Source organism: Myotis brandtii, unplaced genomic scaffold (genome assembly GCF_000412655.1).
Source record: "Myotis brandtii unplaced genomic scaffold, ASM41265v1 scaffold409, whole genome shotgun sequence".
In the NCBI taxonomy this organism is placed as follows: Eukaryota; Metazoa; Chordata; class Mammalia; order Chiroptera; family Vespertilionidae; genus Myotis; species Myotis brandtii.
Window position 1 is genome coordinate 1,093,139 of NW_005365723.1, and position 18,606 is coordinate 1,111,744.

The following is an 18,606-nucleotide window of genomic DNA, read 5'->3' on the forward strand; positions in this document are numbered from 1 at the left end:
GCTACGATTTGGAAACAGCCTAAGTGCCCGTCAGCAGATGAGTGGATTAGAAAACTGTGGTACGTATACACAATGGAATACTACGCTGCTGTTAAAAGGAAAGAACTCCTACCATTTGCAACAGCATGGATGGACCTGGAGAGCATTATGCTGAGTGAAACAAGCCAGTCGGAGAAAGATTAAGTATCACATGATCTCACTCATATGTGGGATATAATGATCAACGTAAACTGATGAACAAAAATAGACCCAGAGACATAGAAGCAGGGAACAGACTGTTAAACCTCAGAGGGCAGGCAGGGGAGGAGGGGGGGGCTGGAAAGAGATCAACCAATGAACTCACATGTGTATATACATAACCCATGGACACAGACCATAGGGTGGTGAAAGCCTGGGGAGGGGGTGCAGGGTAGGAGAGGTCAATGGGGGGAAAAGGGGACCAATATAATACTTTCAACAATAAAAATTTAAAAAAAAAGACTGGGGAGAGGTAAGACCCCGCAGCCTGTCATTTATATCCACTTGCCTTTGGTTCAAACAGCTGCAACTAAAAAGAAACTATTTTTCTCTTGCATTTTGTTTCACTGCTTTGTATACTTTTTTAAGGAGAACTCAGTAAGTGAGGTTTTATTCTGTTTTTAGGCCCCGAGTTCCCTACGTTTAAATCCATCCCAGTCCCTCACTTTGCAGGTTGTCCGTTTGAGCCCCAGCTGTCGTATGAAAATTTTGTGCTCGAATGTAATTCAAAACACACGCGCTCTGGACTCACAATCCCTCCTCCTGGTGTTCCCCCAAAAGTACCCCTTGCAACTGTGACGGGGAGACGGGAAAGGCGGTGGTCTGTGGAGTAAAGCAGTGAATAGTGGAGAAAGGTCCTGACATGAAGGACATGAACGGGGAAGGCCAGGTGCAGATGGAGGGATACTCTACAGCAGTTAAATGATTGGCCTCGACCTACCAAAGGCCAACAAAATTTTTTTTCTTTTTTTGTTTTTTGTTTTTGTTAATCCACACTCAAGGATATTTTTCCATTGATTTTTAGAGAGAGTAAAAGGGAAGAGGGGAGACAGAGAGAGAGAGAAACATCGATTGGCTGCCTCCTGCAAATGCTCCGACTGGGGCCAGGGATTGAGCCTGCAACCGAGGTGCCTGCCCTGACTGGAATCAAACGCAGGACCCTTCAGTCTGCAGGCTGACACTCTATCCACTGACCCACACCGGCCAGGGCAAAAGAAAAAAAAGATCTTGAAAATACAATATTCAGTGCAGAAAGCAAGTTGAAGAGTAATTGTTAACACTGCAGAATGATTAGTAAAGAATGTCGTTAGTGTAAATTAGAAACAATGTTTTAGAAAAACAAGAGGATGCGTTGCTATGGACACATATACACAGAAGGTAAACATTACAATAAAACCGTGGTTGGGACAATGGCTCGGGGATAATGGTGGCTGCAGGGGAGAGGGAGAGGAGACAGATGTGGGTGGAGAAGGCGGCTTCCAACCTCTGGGTAATGCTTTGTTCAAAAGCCATGTGCTTTGAAGCGAAGGAACAAAAGTCATTCTTGTCATGGGGAGCAGAAAGAAATTCTTCCAAACTCGGTACGTGGTTGGAGGTCCCGGTTCGGGAATCCACTGCGGAGTAGGGATCGCACCCTAAATGAAGCCCACTTTTCTGAGCTCATTTATCGAAGCTGGAGGTCTGTGTCATCTCGATGACACTCCGTGGGACTTCAGAGAGCTGGTGGCACAACACCCTGGCTCGGGAATTCTCGGGATGTCGCTGAGAGCCAGAGGTGACAGGAGGGCAAAGTGGGATGGACAGGGTATGTATAGATGCATCGTCTGAGAAAGGAATTTATGAAATGTAGGGGAATAATGCATGAAACAGAAATGTATGTGAGCTCGGCCGGGATGGTTCAGTGGTTGAGCGTCAACCTATGAACCAGGAGGTCACGGTTCAATTCCAGGTCAGGGCACACTGCCTGGGTTATGGGCTCAATCTGCAGTAGGGGGCGTGCAGGAGGCAGCGAGGTTCAACTCCCAGTCAGGGCACATTGCCTGGGTTGTGGGCTCAATCTGCAGTAGGGGGCGTGCAGGAGGCAGCTGATCAACGATTCTCTCTCATCATTGATGTTTCTCTCTCTCTCCCTCTCCCTTCCTCAAAAAATAATGTGTGACATGTTCTTTTAAAGGAGGGAGGCCCGGGAACATATATACATATACATACATGTATGTATTTAAAAATAATAATAACGTGTGACATGTTCTTTTAAAGGAGGGAGGCCCGGGAACAGTAGGTGTTCTCCGTGGACACTCCTTGGTGTCTGCCTCCCCAAACAACACGAGACTGGGCAAGGCTCTGAGGACCCGCAGGGACTGTGTGGCCAGGGCTGCTGGAAGGTAAAAATTCTCACTGTGTCTGAAGGCCAGGCTGAGCCGGGTGGGAATGCACGGCGCCTCCTGCCCTCCCCGCAGCCTCCTGCAACTGTCCTAGAGTGTCAGCCTGCAGGGCAGCCCTCCATGCTGAGCCCTGGGACTCAAGACGCTCCCAAGTGATAAATCAATTATGAAACGGAAACCTCGATGGCAGCCTGTCTGCTTAATTGTTTGACAAGTTAATCCCCAAGCAACGGGCTCCATTCTCCCTCTAATAGTGAGGACATAGCTGTTGTGGGTCCCCGAGGTCTGGGCGGTGCAGCATCAGTGAGGCCCCTGGGATCCCAGGGAGAAACAGTGTTAAGGGGCCAGAGCCTCGACACAGAGTGGAGAGGTTTGCTCCCGCTCCTGCCCGGAAGTGGGTTTGTTACTAATTATGTGGTTGCTAATTAAAATGTGAACTTGTCTGTTTATTAACGTGTCTTTTTTTTTAAATTTCTCTTCCCTATTCTTTTCTATCTAAGAACAGCCTGTGGCCCTAGCTGGTGTGGCTCAGTGGATACAGCATCGGCCTGCGGACTGAAGGTTCCTGGGTTTGATTCCCAGTCAGGGCACGTGCACAGGTTGCGGGCTCGATCTCCAGTGTGATGCGTGCAGGAGGCAGCTGATCAGTGATTCTCTCTCATCATTGATGTTTCTCTCTCTCTCACCCTCTCCCTTCCTCTCTGAAATCAATACAAATATATTTTTAAAAAGGTAAGAAGAGCCTGTGATTCAAACAGCCAGTGCTTCCAGAGTATGAAAAGCCCTAACGGTGGTTCCAGTCTCAGCCTCGCCGCCCCCAGGAGACGGTGCAGTGACAGCTGACACAATAGTGAGACTCGGCCTTCTCGCGGGAGGCAGGGAAGTGCGATGGGCTTGTCTGTCCGTCTGTCTGTCTGCATGACGTGGCTCCTGTTGTCCCAGCCTTGTGATCATGTCTCGGTGCCTTGAGAAATTCCAGGTGACAGCGTAGCGCTGAGAAGCTGGGGTGCGCCCAGTGCGGGCCAAGGACCCCCCTGCACCAGCCCCGGCTGGAGACGCAGACAACTAGATTCCCACGGGACCTCCTGCGTGAGTGGGGATCATTAGGGAGGGAAGTCGGCAGCTTTTAATGAGCTCCCCGGAGAGATTAAGACCCAGTCGGATGAGGCTGGGTGGGAATTCATTGCTGGTGGCTGGACGGAACGATTCCCAAGCACACTCCCCAGCGAGGGCCATACCTCATTCTCACTCACTTCACTATTACTGTGTCCCTTCTCCCACCCTGCCTGGGCCTGGGCACCAGCTGTTTTCTCTGCCTTGAGGGCTCTTCTCCACGTGACCAAGTGTGGTCCCCAAACTTCATTCAGGTCTTTATTTTGTTTTTTTGTTTCTTATCAATCCTCACCCAAGGATATTTTTCCCATTGATTTTTAGAGAGAGTGAAAGGGAGTGGGGGAGAGAGAGAGAAACATTGATGTGAGAAAGACATAGTGATTAGTTGCCTCTCACACGCTCCCCAGTTGGAACGGGGATCAAGCCTGAAACTGAGGAGTGCCTTTGACCGGAATGGAACCCGCGACCCTTTAGTCCACCGGCCGACGCTCTAATCACTAAGCAAAACCTACTAAGGCTCAGGTCTTTCTTTCTCCTCAGAATCTTTCTTGGTCTCCCTGTCTATCACAACACTCCTACTGAAGGAAAGGGTGGAATTTAACAAGTTTCCTGGTATCATGTATTACTATCTAAAATAGAATTGCATCTTTGTTTGTCATCTATCTTCCCTCTGAGCGGGAAGCTCCCAAGAGGCAGGGATTCTCACCATCTGTGCTCAGGGCTGCATCTGAGGTGCGTAGAACAGTGCCTGAGCCACAGTAAGCACTCAAGCAGCAGCCGTGAAGGGAGTGAATGGCACAGTAAGACTTGCCTTTAGGCATCAATGCTAATATCATCTACATTGGCAAAATCACAGTGCCAAACTCCATTGTGGCACCTCATAGCTTAGAATGTAATAGCCTGTGGGAAACAGGACATGAAAATCTACAAAGAACAAAACTGAAAAGGCTACATTGTCAAAATATGCAGGATTCCCCTAACGCGATGCTTACAGGAAAGTGTACAGCCCTAGATACTTACACTGAAAAGGAAGACTGGCCTCCAATCGATAAGCTAAGCTTTCACATTACAAAACCGGAGAAAGAAGAGACAATTAAACCCAAGCAAGCAGAAAGGAGAAAGTCATAAAGGCAAAAGCAGAAAGAAATGAAATCGAAAACATAAGAACAACAAAGAATATAAATGAAGCCAAAAGCTGGTTTCTTTGAAAGATCAATGAAACGGAGAAAATTCTAGCAAGATTTACAAAGAAAAAAAAAAGATAAAAATTACCACTGAATTTGAAAGGAAAGAGCAGACATCGCTACAACGCTGCAGACAGTAAAAGGAAATCATAACCTATAATCAACTGCATGCGCATAAATTTGACAACTAAGACAAAATGGGCCGATTCCTCAAAAGGGATAAAATACCAAAACTCACCCGAGATGAAATAGATAACGTGAATATTTATATGACTCTTAAACAACTTGAATCTGTTGTTAAAAGCCTTCCAAGAAAGAAATCTCCAGGCTCGGATAGATACTGGAAAATTCTACCAAACATGTAAAGACAACAGGATACCATGTCTACACCATCTATTCCATAAAATAGAGAGAACATTGTAGGTCTCAGTTTGTAAGGCAAGTGTTACTGTGATACCAAAAACAAAGGCAGGGCCAGAAATGAAATATGCGAATCAATACCCCTCATGCGGAAAAACCCCACAAAACCTGTCAATAAAATACAAGCAAATCAATAGATCAACATATACAAACAATGTATCACAAACAAGTAGTGTTTATGCCAGGAATGCAAGGCTAGATCAATATTCTGAAACCTATGAATGTAATTCACTATTTACAGTGTAAAGAAGATGAACCACAAGGTCATATCAATGGATGTAGAAAAAGCAAAAAAAAATTGTTCATCAAACATAAGGTCACTACATAATACTAAAGCGATCGATCCAACAAGAGGATATAACCCTTGTAAATACATATGCACCCACTATAGAAGCGCCTACATGAAAAACAACAATAAAAAACTCTTGGCAGACTTTAAGGGAGAGATCGGCAGCAACAGTCCTAAGTAGGTGACTCTGATACCCCACTGACTTCAATGGATAGAGCTTCCAGACAAAAAAATCAACGAGGAAGCAATGGCCTTAACCGACCCATGGGATCAGATGAATTTAATTGATATTTACAAAACATTTCATCCAAAAGCAGCAAAATATACATTCTTTTCAGGTGCCCCTAGACCAGTCTCAGAGCGAGACTGCATTAGGACACAAAATAAGAATACTATGTCTGAACCACCTATCCCAGAAAACAAAGGAGGAGACAAAAACCCTACACAGACTAGGAGTGGAAGGCAGCTTCTGCAAGCCAAGAAAAGCATCCACACAAAACCTACACCCATCATCGTACTTGTTGGTGAAAGGCTGGGTGCTCCCCCGCCCCCCCCGCGCCGGCCATTGGGACTGAGAAGAAGCAAATTCCCAATCCTGCTGGTCTCGGGCTCCCTCCTGGCAACTCTGGACAGTTCGTGACTCTGTCCAGGTCTTGGGCCCTGGCCTGGCACCTGGATCAGGGACTCGGGCCACCTGGGCAAAGGCTGAACTTGGGGCTCTGCTCAGCTTCCCACCCCCTTTCTACATCAGTCCCTCAGGTCCACCTTATTGAACTTACCCTCTATCACTCAATCCATTTCCAGGCCAGTGGTCATCAGCCCTGTGGAACAGAATATTAAAATCACTCAGGTCATTTTAAACAACACCAACGCCTTGGGGTCCTATCTCCTGGATTGACTCCCCAGCATCTGTATTTTTTAAAAAGACATTTTTATTGATTTCAGAGAGAGGAAGGGAGAGGGAGAGAGAGAGAAACATCAGTGATGAGAGAGAATCATTCATCCACCAGCTGCCTCCCGCACCCCCCCGACTGGAGATCGAGCCCGAAACCTGGACATGTGCCCTGACCGGGAATCGAGCGGAGACCTCCTGGTTCCTAGGTGGATGCTCCACCACTGAGCCACGCCGGCCAGGCTGAACGAGGCTTTTTGAAGGAGCCTTCTGGAAGGCTGTCGTCTCCCTTTAGTGGGGATAATGGGATTAGCCTGTCTGTGTCTTAATAACAAGTTCAATGTATAGGGGGAAAAAATCGGAAGCCACTTAAAAGCTGCTGTTTGGCACCGATATATTATTTCGGGAATGAATAATCAGGAAAGATATTATTCCGGGTGCCGTCACCAGGCAGCGATGTGAATAAAATGCATTCGATGGAAAATTGTATTTCGAGTAAATATATGCACTGGAAGGAAGGGATCACCACCCATTACTATGTATCCATTCCCAGCCGAGTGACAGGCTGGGGGCAGGGCCTGGGTTTGAAGGGCAGGCGGTGCTTGGGCAGGGGGAGGAAACTGGTTTGGATCTGGGTGGGGCTCATGGTTCAAAGGTGAACAGGCATCCCTCCCGCGCCTCCTTCATGGACTTACCTTTACCCACGCCTGCCGATAATGGCCGACGCCTAAGCGGGCCCTCTTCCCTCTCCTGCCGTCGCATCTTCAAGCACCCTTTTACCAGGAAAGGAAAGGGAAGCCTGGGTCAGTCTTGCTAAGGTAACAGCCTGGCGTCATGTCTGACTGTTTTCGGTGCGGGACAGGAGTGATGTGGAGCTTGTCTCTGTGAAAGGGGCTGCCCACGCCTGAGATGCGCAGGGTTACTCCCATAGGGGTGCAGACCCATCAGCCACGGTGGCTTCCCCCTTCTCAAGTGAGACATCCCCCTTTGCTCATTTGAGGGAGATTCAGAGGACGCCAGAGACACAGGGACTCGGAAGATATGGGCCCCAGGGGTGCGCTTCTCCACCAATTTGGAGCAATTTTTTAAAAACATTTTTATTGATTTCAAAGAAGAAGGGAGAAGAAGCAAGAGAGAATTATTGATGGGCTGCCTCCTGCATGCCCCCTACTGGGGATCGAGCCCACAACCCGGGCATGTGCCCTGACCAGGAATCGAACTGGTGGCCTCTTGGTTCATAGGTAGACACTCAACCTCTGAATTATACCGGCCGGGCTTATTTATGTTTTTAAATACAACACAACACAACCTGTCAGGAGGTTCCCGTTACATTTAGAAAGAAATCTCCATTCCTGACCAGGACAGACCAAACCCCTTACTGTCTTCTCTGCCCAGCACACCAACCTCACTTTCCATCATGACCTTCCTCACTCACGTTGCTATCAACACAAGGACCTTTTCTCCTGGTCCTCCAAAAATTAGGAGCTACGTATTCCTGGGACCTCAGGCCTTTGGGTTTCCCACCCCCTCTTCTAGAATGTGCTTCCCCTGGGTCTTCACATCCCTGACCTCAGAATCTCCTCAGCCCGGCCAATATGCCTCAGCAGTTGAGCATCGACCCAGGAACCAGGAGATCATGGCTCGATTCCCGGTCAGGACACATGCCCGGGTTACAGGCTGGATCCCCTGTTGGAGGCATACAGGAGGCAGTCAATCCATGATTCTCTCTCATCATTGCTATTTCTCTCTCTCTCCCTCTCCCGTCCTCTCTCTCTCTCAAAATCAATAAAAACATGCTTTTTAAAAAAGAGGCCCTCCCTGATCAGCTGTTCTCGAGCGGCCCTCCGAGCACCCCCTCACCTTACACCCATGCTTGATTTCCCTGGGCCCGAACTGTTTTTTAAAAATACCCTATGCATGTTGTAGCGGTCTCCTCATTTGTTATGTCCCCAGTGGCTACCACAGAGCCTGGCATTCAGTAAATATTGACAGAATGAATGATTGAAAAAGGCTTTTTATTCCCTAACTGGGCCCCCCTGTCTTTTTCAGCATGCACTGCATTTTTCATGGTAGATGGGAATCAATTTTCTTAGTGTGTGATACAGAGCCCTGCCGATGTGACGGCATTTTTGAAGATTCCTATGGTTGTTAAAAGCCTCCATCATACTGTGGAGTGTGGATGAGGGTGAATGAAAATGTTCATTTGCTGCTGGTGTGTAACTTGGGAGAATCTGAAGCTCTTTGGGAATTATTGGGTAATATTTATCAGAAGCTTAAAAAAAATTAGCAGAGCCCTGGCAGGTGTACTCAGCGGTTAGAGCCTCGGCCCGAGCAACGAAGGGTCTCGGGTTGGATTCCCCATCAAGGGCACGTACCTGGGTTGCAGGTCGTTCCCCACCCCAGTCAGGGCTCCAGTGGGAGGCAACCAATCAATGTGTCTCATATCGATGTTTCTCTCTCTCTCTTTCTCCCTCCCTCCCTTCCACTCTCTCTAAAACTCAAAGGAAAAATATCCTCGGGTGAGGATGAAGAATAAAATAAAAAGCAAACATTTTGACCAGTATATCCACTGTTAAGATTTTTATCCTGAGGGGACATGAAATTTGAATATGTACTTACAAAACAAAATAAGAAAATCCTGAGAATAATTTAAATATACAACTGGAATCTGGCTTAATAAGCTTTCTAGAAAGTTGACTAGCCTGCAATCATGAAAATCATGTTTTAAAAGATTATTTAATGTCATGAATAGTTGATCTTTTAGGTTGTAAAAAGATGTTTACAATGTGATGATATTTTCATTGGAAAAAAAAATATCTCTATGGTATTTGAATATATAAAATCATGCATGATGAAAAGGTTGAACGTGCATATGATAAATGTAAGCAGTGGGTGGAAGAATTATGAATGATTGTTTTTTCAAAAGCTTCTACAATGAATTACGTGTTTCAATTTATTAAAATAACAATTTCACCCAGCCAGTGTAGCTCAGTGGTTGAGCATCGACCCAAGAACCAAGAGGTCAGGATTCGATTCATGGTCAGGACACGTGCCCGGGCTGCAGGCTCAATCCCCAGTGAGGGGCGTGCAGGAGGCAGCCAATCAAAGATTTTCTCTCATCACTGATGTTTTTTTCTCTCTCCCTCTCACTTCCTCTCTGAAATCAATAAAAAAATATTTTAAAAAATAAGATCTGTGATTTGCTGCAGAACCGTCATGTCCTAATGGTGCAAGAGTGTGTTTCATCCATCCATTTACTCAATGAAAAAAGAAGCCCTCCACTTTCTCAGGACGGGGAATCTGGACGAGGCGACTGTCCATGCTGCTCAGGCACGGGTCACATTCAAACACGTGAGCAAGTTTCAAACACTAGAACCGCAGTGCGAGGAGGAGCATTGGGAGAGGGGCTGGAGTGGGAGTGAGCCTCCAGGCACGGGAGCAGCATGGGTGTTGGGAGTCCTGGAGTGTGAGGAGAGGGCTCGTGCCCTGCAGGACTGACCTCTGGATCCCAGCGGCGGGGCCAAGGCAGAGCCCACAATGGACCAGTGTTGCGAGCCCACAATGCATGGCCTGCAATGCCCGCAGCAAGGCAGCCACGGTGTAAAGGCGAGGTTACCGCTGGCCCCGCGGGGCCCCTTCTGTGGCTGGCCGCTGTGAGCCTCGGGGTTTGTGGATGTTGGGGGAGGAGGTCAGCGACCCCGAGAGCTTGTGACATTCCCATAAAAAAATTCCTGGCGTTAATGACGGGTGACCATTTTAACATGTAAAAGTTCAATGCCAGGCTATCTCCACCCAGGCAAGGTGACGGCAGCAAATAATGTTTCTGTTGAACATGACTGTCATGCACAGTCCCTGGGTGAAAGGTCAAAAGGAACCCGGCCTGCATGGCTCATTGGTTGAGCATCAACCTATGAACCAGGAGATCACAGGCACATGCCAGGGTTGTGGGCTCGATCCTCAGTAGGGGCGTGCAGGAGGCAGCCGATCAAGAATTCCCTCTCATCATTGAGGCTTCTTTCTCTCCCTCTCCCTTCCTCTCTGAAATCAATAAAAATATATTTTTTTAAAAAAAGAAAGGCTAAAAGGAGAGAGTCTGGTTCTTCTGATTAACCTGAATTCCTGGGTACACACTGGGTTTGCTTAATCTCCCTGTCCTTGGTTGTGCCCGAATCCCAATTTATTTTACAGTTTTAATGAGCAGGGTTGCAGGTTTTCTGACTCTTTAACTCAGCCATTTGTAGAAAAAAATTCATGCGGATCCTACAACATTGCTGTCTAATTATCTCAAAGCAGAGAAAGAGAGAGGGGGAACTCTCTGACCTGCCGAAGCCAGAGTGAGACCACTATGATGATGAGACAATGATGGCTCAAGACGCCTCTCCCCTCCAGTGGGGAAGAAAGCGGATGGTCATTTGGCCAAACAGGACCCATGCTCTTGGGGAAAGACCCTGACTCCAGTGGCCTAGAGCTTGCGGGGAAGAGAGAGCGTGCTGCCGGGTGGGGTGGGCAGGTATAGGCGTATACCGTGGGGATGAGTAGCAGGAGGCCGGGCCGTGGTCCTGAGGCCGACTGACCCAAAATGAAGCCAACAGATCAAAACAGCAACATCAGGGACCAGGGACACTTAGCACTGACGATGTGCCAAGTGCCCGTCCAGCCTCTTTACACGAAGCCCTTCATTTAATTCTCACAAGAAGCATCCCACACTGACTGACTCCCTCCTGCAATTCTTAAGTGCGTCTGTTGCAAACGGGCCACTTCAATACCCCGTTCCTTAGAGCTCCTTTATATATATGTATATATACATATCCTATATAATAAAAGGCTAATATGCAAATCAACCGAACAGCAGAATGACCGGTTGCTATGATGCGCACTGACCACCAGGGGGCAGACACTCAACACAGGAGCTGCCCCCTGGTGGTCAGTGTGTTCCCACAAGGGGAGCGCTGCTCAGCCAGAAGCCCTGAGCCGGGCTCACAGCTGGTGAGCTCAGCAGTGGTGGCAGGAGCCTCTGCCGCCTCCACAGCAACACTGAGGATGTCCAACTGACGGCTTTGGCCAGCTCCCTATGAGGAGCAGGCCTAAGCCGTCAATTGACAGGGAGTGGGCCAAAGCCATCAGTCAGACATCCCCCAAGGACTCCTGGACTGCAAGAGGGAGCAGGCCGGCTAAGGGACCCCCCCCCCCAGGGCACGAATTTCACGCACCGGGCCTCTAGTACATATACACTGAGTGGCCAGATTATTATGACTACCTGACATTTGTAGGCAAATTAGCTATAATTTCGCGCTGAAGTTGCTAGAGGGCCAGACCATTATAAATAGGGAAGCAGGTTGTTTACCATGACAGAAGTGATTTTTTTCTGAAGATATGGGTAAACAACGCGATTTAACAGCCTTTGAACGTGGGATATATATACGTGTGTGTGTATATAGGGGTCCCAGATTGGAGATGGTGCAGGCTGGGCTGAGGGACACCCCCACCCCCTGCAGCCAGTGGACGAATTCCGTGCACCAGGCCTCTAATGTGCATGTATGTATGTATGTGTGTGTGTGTGTACATATGTATATGTGTGTGTATATATGTATATGTGTGTGTGTATATATACACATATACATATACACATACATACACACACACCCACATACACACACACATATTTTTTATTTCTAAGAGGAAGGAAAAGAGAGAGAAAATCATTGATCGGCTGCCTCCTACACGCCCCCTACTGGGGATCAAGCCCACATCCCGAGCATGTGCCCTGACCGGGAATCGAACCATGACCTCCTGGTTCATAGGTCAACGCTCAACCACTGGGCCATGCTGGCCGAGCATAGAGCCCCTCTTCAATGCCTTGCACACCCTGCCCATCTGCAGAAGCCCAGAAACACTAACATTCTTTGCTGCAGGCCTCCCTGCAGACCCATGAGTATCACAAAGAGTTCTCGCAGCCTCCTTCCATGCCAGCCCCTGCCACATTGACACTCAGCCCACGTTCACCAGGAAAAGGCCAGTAATAGGTTTTGCTGGGAGAACAACCTCAGAGATAAATGTCCTGTGTGCAATCATTTACCTTCCCCGGGTGCGTATGTGTGTGTGCATATGTGCGTGTGTTTGTGTGTACGTGCGCGCTGTCTCAGGCACAGGTCCCGCTCATTGCTCACTCCTGGCACCGGGGATGCCATCAGGTGACAGAGGGCCATTGGAGCATGAGCGTTCAGTTTCAGGAGAAGCTGTGTGGTTTGCAGGGCAGAGGCCTGCTTGCTGGCTCAGGCAGATAGGCACGTGGCTCCCCAACAGCCTGCCCCCTCGTCACCCCAGCCTCCTTTCGGTTTTCAGGCTGGAGTATGAAGCTTTCAGGAGAAAGGCTATTTGGTGATATAAATGGGCAGCCAGCGGATGGCGTGGGTGGCAGCCAAGAGCCCGGTGACATGGGCACCCTCCACGGCCACAGAAGTCGGGCTTCTCGCCAAGGTCTGGGTGCCATTCTCTAGCCCTGACTCCCGGCTCCCGTGCCCTTAGCACCCTCTGTTCTCATACTTGTATTAGTGTGTGTGATTCCTATATAATTCACCTTCTCAACCCACTTTAAGGGAACGGCATGCATATTTCACCAAAATCTCTTCCCTGGCTGAGTGATACCCTCATACGCTCAAATGGTGATTGAACACCTCTATTGGGATCAGCACTAGGTTCCTAGCCATGGAACAGGGGTCCCCGAGATCTGGTCTCACCTTCAAGAGGTCAGAGATTCTGCTCGGCTGGTGTGGTTCAGTGGCTGAGCATCGACCTATGAACCAGGAGGTCATGGTTCGATTTCCGGTCAGGGCACATGCCCAGGTTGCAGGCTCCATCCCCAGTGTGGGGCGTGCAGGAGGTAGCTGACTCATGATTCTCTCATCGCTGATGTTTCTCTCTTTCCCTCTCCTTCTCTCTCTAAAAACCAAAAACAATAAAAAAAAAAAAAGACAAGCTATGGTTCTCTTTGAAAATGGACTTCCTCAAGGATTCATGGCCAATGGTAGTGGAATCAGAATTAGCAGGGGAGTCTCATGAAGAACTCCTTTAAAAGACTCCTTCAAAATTGCCTCGAGTGCCTTTCAGTTGGCACCCATTCCTAAAAAAATATTCTGCTTTAGCTCAGGTGCCCGGGAGTCTCATGAAGAACTCCTTTAAAAGACTTCAAAATTGCCTCAAGTGCCTTTCACTTGGCATCCATTCCTAAAAAAATATTCTGCTTTAGCTCAGGTGCCACTAGCCGTGTGCAGCAGCTAAAATATACACACAAACTTTGCACTGAAAGAGGCACCGTGTCCAGAGGTGGAAATGCATGGCCCTGGCCAGTCACCCTGAGGAAGCTGTGCTTGCTGGTGCCAATCACCCTGACAGGGGGCTCTGGCCAGGGATGGGGAAGGCTCTGGACACATGGCCACAGAAAGCACGGGAGGGAGAGTGGAGGTTTCGGTGGGAAAAGGTAGCTCAGGGAAGACATGGTAGCTGCCCTCAGGTATATCAGGAGCTCCTGTGAGAAGGAAGAGAGTGCTTCTGAAGGCGGAAATTGGACCATGGGGGAGAAGTAACCTAGAAAAGGCCAGCCACCACAAGGCAGCGCGTGCCCCCTGTTGGTGGGGCTCTGTCACTACAATCTCATTTACCTCAACTTTTCAGCAGGGACACAAACAGCAAGTAATATAAGGTTCCTTTCAAATCCTAACTTTCTGTAATTCTATTACCTTCCTAAGGCAGGCATGAACTTTTTCTATCAGATATTAAGGTCTTTAAAATTAAGCTAATTATAACGTCTCCATAAGAACCACTCTTACACTATCTGTGGCCCCGCAGTCCCTAGAACAATGGAAGAGACACACACAGAAAATGTTCCAGCAATACCGCCGGCTCAAAGAGCCTTCGGTATTCCTTTTATTCCCCCTCCTTTTAAAAAAAATCTATTTTTATTGATTTCAGAGAGGAAGGGGGAGAAAGAGAGAGAAAAATCCATGATGAGAGGGAATCATGGATCAGCTGCCTCCTGCACGCCCCACACTGGGGATGGAGCCCGCAACCTGGGCATGTGCCCTGACTGGGAATTGAACCGTGACCTCCTGGTTCATAGGTCGACGCTCAACTACTGAGCCACGCTGGCCGGGCTTATTCCTCCTTCTTGATCACTGATCCCAAGCCACTGAGTACAGAGTGGCAAAGACAGAAACTTACACACACTCTCTCAGGTACTGTCCAAGAAACAGACAGTTGAGAAATGGGTTTTGAACTTTACATACTTGTGCCGAGTAATAGTGAAATATGCACAGTTGGTGAAAAGGTGACTGACTGCTGGTTTCCTACCTGTGCACACAGCAAATCTTGGCATCATTCCTCTACTTACCTATCTCTCTGCCCCGAGAGCCGTTCTCTTTTAATGGTGAGAAGCTATTAGGAGATGAAAAGGCATTTAGTCGAAGGGCGGGGGGAGGGTCCGTGGCAGACGACTGGCCCGACGCCGTCTTGTGTACTAATGCCTGTTTCAGAAAGGGGCTTCCGTGCGGAGACTCGGTGTCCCCGACTGAAAACTGGGAATGGCACCGCAGGCCTCCACGGGTTGACACACAGCCTGGCAGATCGAAGGAGGCATGAAAATCCGTTGCCTTACATTTGCCTCGGGAACTCCTCCAACCAAGAGTCAGCCCATGAAATAGCGAAGGCCTCTGCTCTGCTGGGATTTTCTCTTCCAATACCACTTGGGAAGTGGCTACCTATATGCCGGGAATGGGAACTGTGTGTTCATCGCCCTGGGTGGTGGTGTTCAATGGTTGGAGCATCAGCCTGCACACAGAAGGGTCCCGGGTTCGATTCCAGTCAAGGGCATGTACCTTGGTTGCAGGCTTGATCCCGGGCTGCTGTGCGGGAAGCAGCCAATCAATGTGTCTCTCTCCCATCGATGTTTCTGTCTCTCCTCGTGCCTTCCACTCTCTAAAAATCAATGGAAAAAATATCCTCCAGTGAGGATGAACAACAATAAAAATTTCTTTTTAATTAAAAATAAATAAAAGCAACCAAGATGGGAGGGTTTGGGTAGCCAGGAGAACCCAAGGGGACGAAAAGAGGGTCTGATAAGACAAAGAGAGGGACCCAATGACCTTTCCTTTTTAATTTGCATAGAACTTACAGTAAACACATCCCTTTAGGCTATGATTTTGAGGGCTCACTGCAAAATAAAACCAAGGACATGGCAATAGGAAACTGAATTAATGGTCTTCTTTTCCATTCTTCTCTCCTCTCACCAAGAGCAAAGCTGGAATGGGAGGCCTGAAGCTTCTGAAACCACACATCATCACCAAGGACATTGCCTTTACTTTCTTTTTTAAGATTAAAAAATAATTTTAATATATTTTTATTGATTTGAGAGATGAAGGGAGAGGGAGAGAGAGAGAGAGAGAGAGAAATTTCAGTGATGAAAGAGAATCATCAATCAGCTGCCTCCTGCACACCCCCTGCTGGAGATCAAGCCCGCAAACCGGGCATGTGCCCTGACCAGGAACTGAACCGTGACCTCCTGGTTCATAGGTTCTGTACAGATGCTTTCTGGGTCTCAATGCCGAGGTGACCTTCCTATTGTGGGCACGAGTATGCGTAAGTGTGTGTGTGTTTTTCCTTTTCTTTTTTACTTCTTTCTTCCCCTGCAGGTGTGTTTGAATAGCAGCCCATTACTGCCCACTCTGTGCTATAAATATTTATAAGCATGCTCCAAGAAAGCTATTGTGTCATAAACCAGCCAGGGGCATGGCTGCTACTATTTTGTGGAGGTGGGAGGCCGCTTCTGGGGCCCTGGGCCTGCCCGACAAGGACGGAGCCTGTGAGGTGTGAAGGTCTCAGCAGAGGTCAGTGAAAGACGACAGGTCAGTCTCTGAAGAGGGTGGGGCTGGGACAAGGGCTGTGGAGCCCTGAAGTCAGAGGAGGGTACCTGGTGCCTTAGTTTTCAGAAGCAATCTTGTAGCTCAGTTAGCCCTTGTAGCACACAAGGTAGACTTTATGCCAATGAGCTTTAAGGAGGGGTGAGAGGGAGAGGAAGAGGAAGAGGAAGAGGAAGAGGAAGAGGAAGAGGAAGAGGAAGAGGAAGAGGAAGGGAAGGGAAGGAAAGGAAAGGAAAGGAAAGGAGGTTAGAGATAATTGTTGAAATATTTAACAACAGCACCAGAACCAACCTATTTCATTTATTTTTTTGTTAATCCTCACCCAAGGATATTTTTTCCATAGATTTTTTTTTTTTTAGAGAGAGTAGAAGGGAGGGAGTGAAGGAGAAAAGGAGGAAGGAAAAGAAGAGAGAAAAAGACACTGATGTGAGAGAGACACACCAATTGGTTGCCTCCCCCATGCACCCCGACTAGACCGGGATCGAACCTGCAACTCAGGTACAAGCCCTTGACCAGGAATCCAACCCACAACCCTTTGGTGCGCCAGCCTAGGCTCCAACCACTGCTCAGTCCAACCACACCAGCCAGGGCAGAAACCAACTCATTTTAAACGGATACATAACCAATGTTATTTGGGGGAGGAGGGACAGTCGGATATCACTTCTGGGTTGTCCCTTTGTTGAGAAAAGCAGGTTTCACTGCCTTGCTCAGTGCCTTTCTCGTAAGAGCCGAGAACAAAGGCGTGCTGTGTAAATGCGTGATCGTGTCGGGTAAGCACTTGAACTCAAACGTGTAAGGAGTAGGAGACGGCTGTCGTGGTGACGCCTGTCAGAGAGAGAGGCGGGTGCGGAGAAAAGAGCGAGCAGTGCCACAGGTCCCAGGCGAGGTGCAATTAAGGAAACAGCGAGGGCGTGGGCAGAGTGTTCGCAGAAAAGCAGAGAGGGCAGCGTCCTGTCAGCCAAGGGGGAGAGAGAAGTCACAAGTCGAATTCTGCAGTGGAAACAGCGCCCTGTTGCTCTTGGCCTTCTAGTCAGTTTTTTTGCTGTTTTCTTTACTTTCCAAAGAGGATGGAAACCAGAGAGGGAGAGACAGAGAGGGAGAGGGAGGGAGAGAGAGACAGGGGAGGGAGAGAGAGAGAAATATCCATGATGAGAGAAACATTAAGTGGCTGCCTCCTGCACACCCCCTACTGGAGACCCTGCTCGAAACCCAGGTATGGGCCCTGACCGGGAATCCAACTGTGACCTCCTGCTTCACGCTCAACCACGGAGCCACGCCTGCCAGGCTGCTCTGTCTTTTTATTTTCCCACCTGGAAGGCCCACAGAAGGGATCACCCCCACCCCCTTCTGTGATCCCTGTACCAGGCGCCCCTGTCAGAACACCATCTCTGGAACATACATGTGTGCATGGGTATGTATGTTAGTATCTACCTGTCAATGCACACACGTGCGTGCCTGGCAGCTCCTGGCAGGGTGGACATAACACAGTCATGTTGCTCACTGGCTCTGTGACCGAGAGGAGTTTTGTCAAGGTGTCTAACCCTCAGATTCATAACACCGGGTTTTAGGGAAGATTAAATAAACTAGCTTAGGCTGGCCGGTGTGGCTCAGTGGGTGAGCGTCGACCTATGAACCAGGAGGTCACAGTTCGATTCCAGGTCAGGGCACATGCCTGCATTGTGGGCTCCATCCCCAGTAGGGGGCGTGCAGGAGGCAGCCAATCGATGATTCATCACTGGTGTTTCTCCCCCTCTCTCTTCCTCTCTGAAATCAATAAAAATATACTTAAAGAAATAACCAGTGTACGTGAAACACGCAGCACAGCTCCTGTACATGTTACATGGCGATTCCGGCCCTCAGCCTTCTGTAAAATTTACCGTGTGCTGCCCTGAAGGTGTTCCCTCCCTCACTGTTTTGTAAGCTCTGGAGGTAACGCTAAGGTCTCTGGTTTCTTGCCACAGAGAACTTCTCACTCCACAAACCGGTGATGGATGAGAGAATGAGCAAACACAGGGAGAGAACATCCCATGACCGGCTCGAGTTTCGCCGGAACTGCTTTCCCCGAGCATGAAATCGTGGTGTTTGAAACCAAAAGGAGACGCAAAACAGAAGCCAGCGACCCCGCTGAGTTATTTGGCTGTGTTAGCCCCGATGGCCAAAAACGACTTCACGGTATCCCCCCAGGGGAAGGCTGTACTTTGGAAAGGTCGTGGGGAGATCTAGGCAACGTGTCTCAACAGGCCCACGACAGGTAAGCCCTTGGCCACACACCAAGGCTCAGGCCGGGGCTGACCTTTGCATCATCACTGACCCGGAAGTATTTCCTGCGCTGAGCTGCTTCCCCCGAGGCCTCTGGAGTATCTGCAGGCCCCTCTCCTGCCCCTGCTGCCACCATGGC

At 48.7% G+C, this 18,606-nt stretch overlaps 1 long non-coding RNA gene across 1 annotated transcript in view; it reads right to left on the reverse strand.

Moving 5' to 3' along the window:
* Window positions 1–7,065, reverse strand: part of LOC106727334 — a 109,248-nt gene extending 102,183 nt beyond the window's left edge. The window contains exons 1-2 of the long non-coding RNA XR_001363500.1: window positions 6,993–7,065; window positions 6,185–6,226 (exon numbers count right to left, since the gene is read on the reverse strand). This is a non-coding gene — a long non-coding RNA (uncharacterized LOC106727334). The remainder of the gene's footprint in view (window positions 1–6,184; window positions 6,227–6,992) is intronic.
* Between the last annotated feature and the right edge of the window lie 11,541 nt (window positions 7,066–18,606).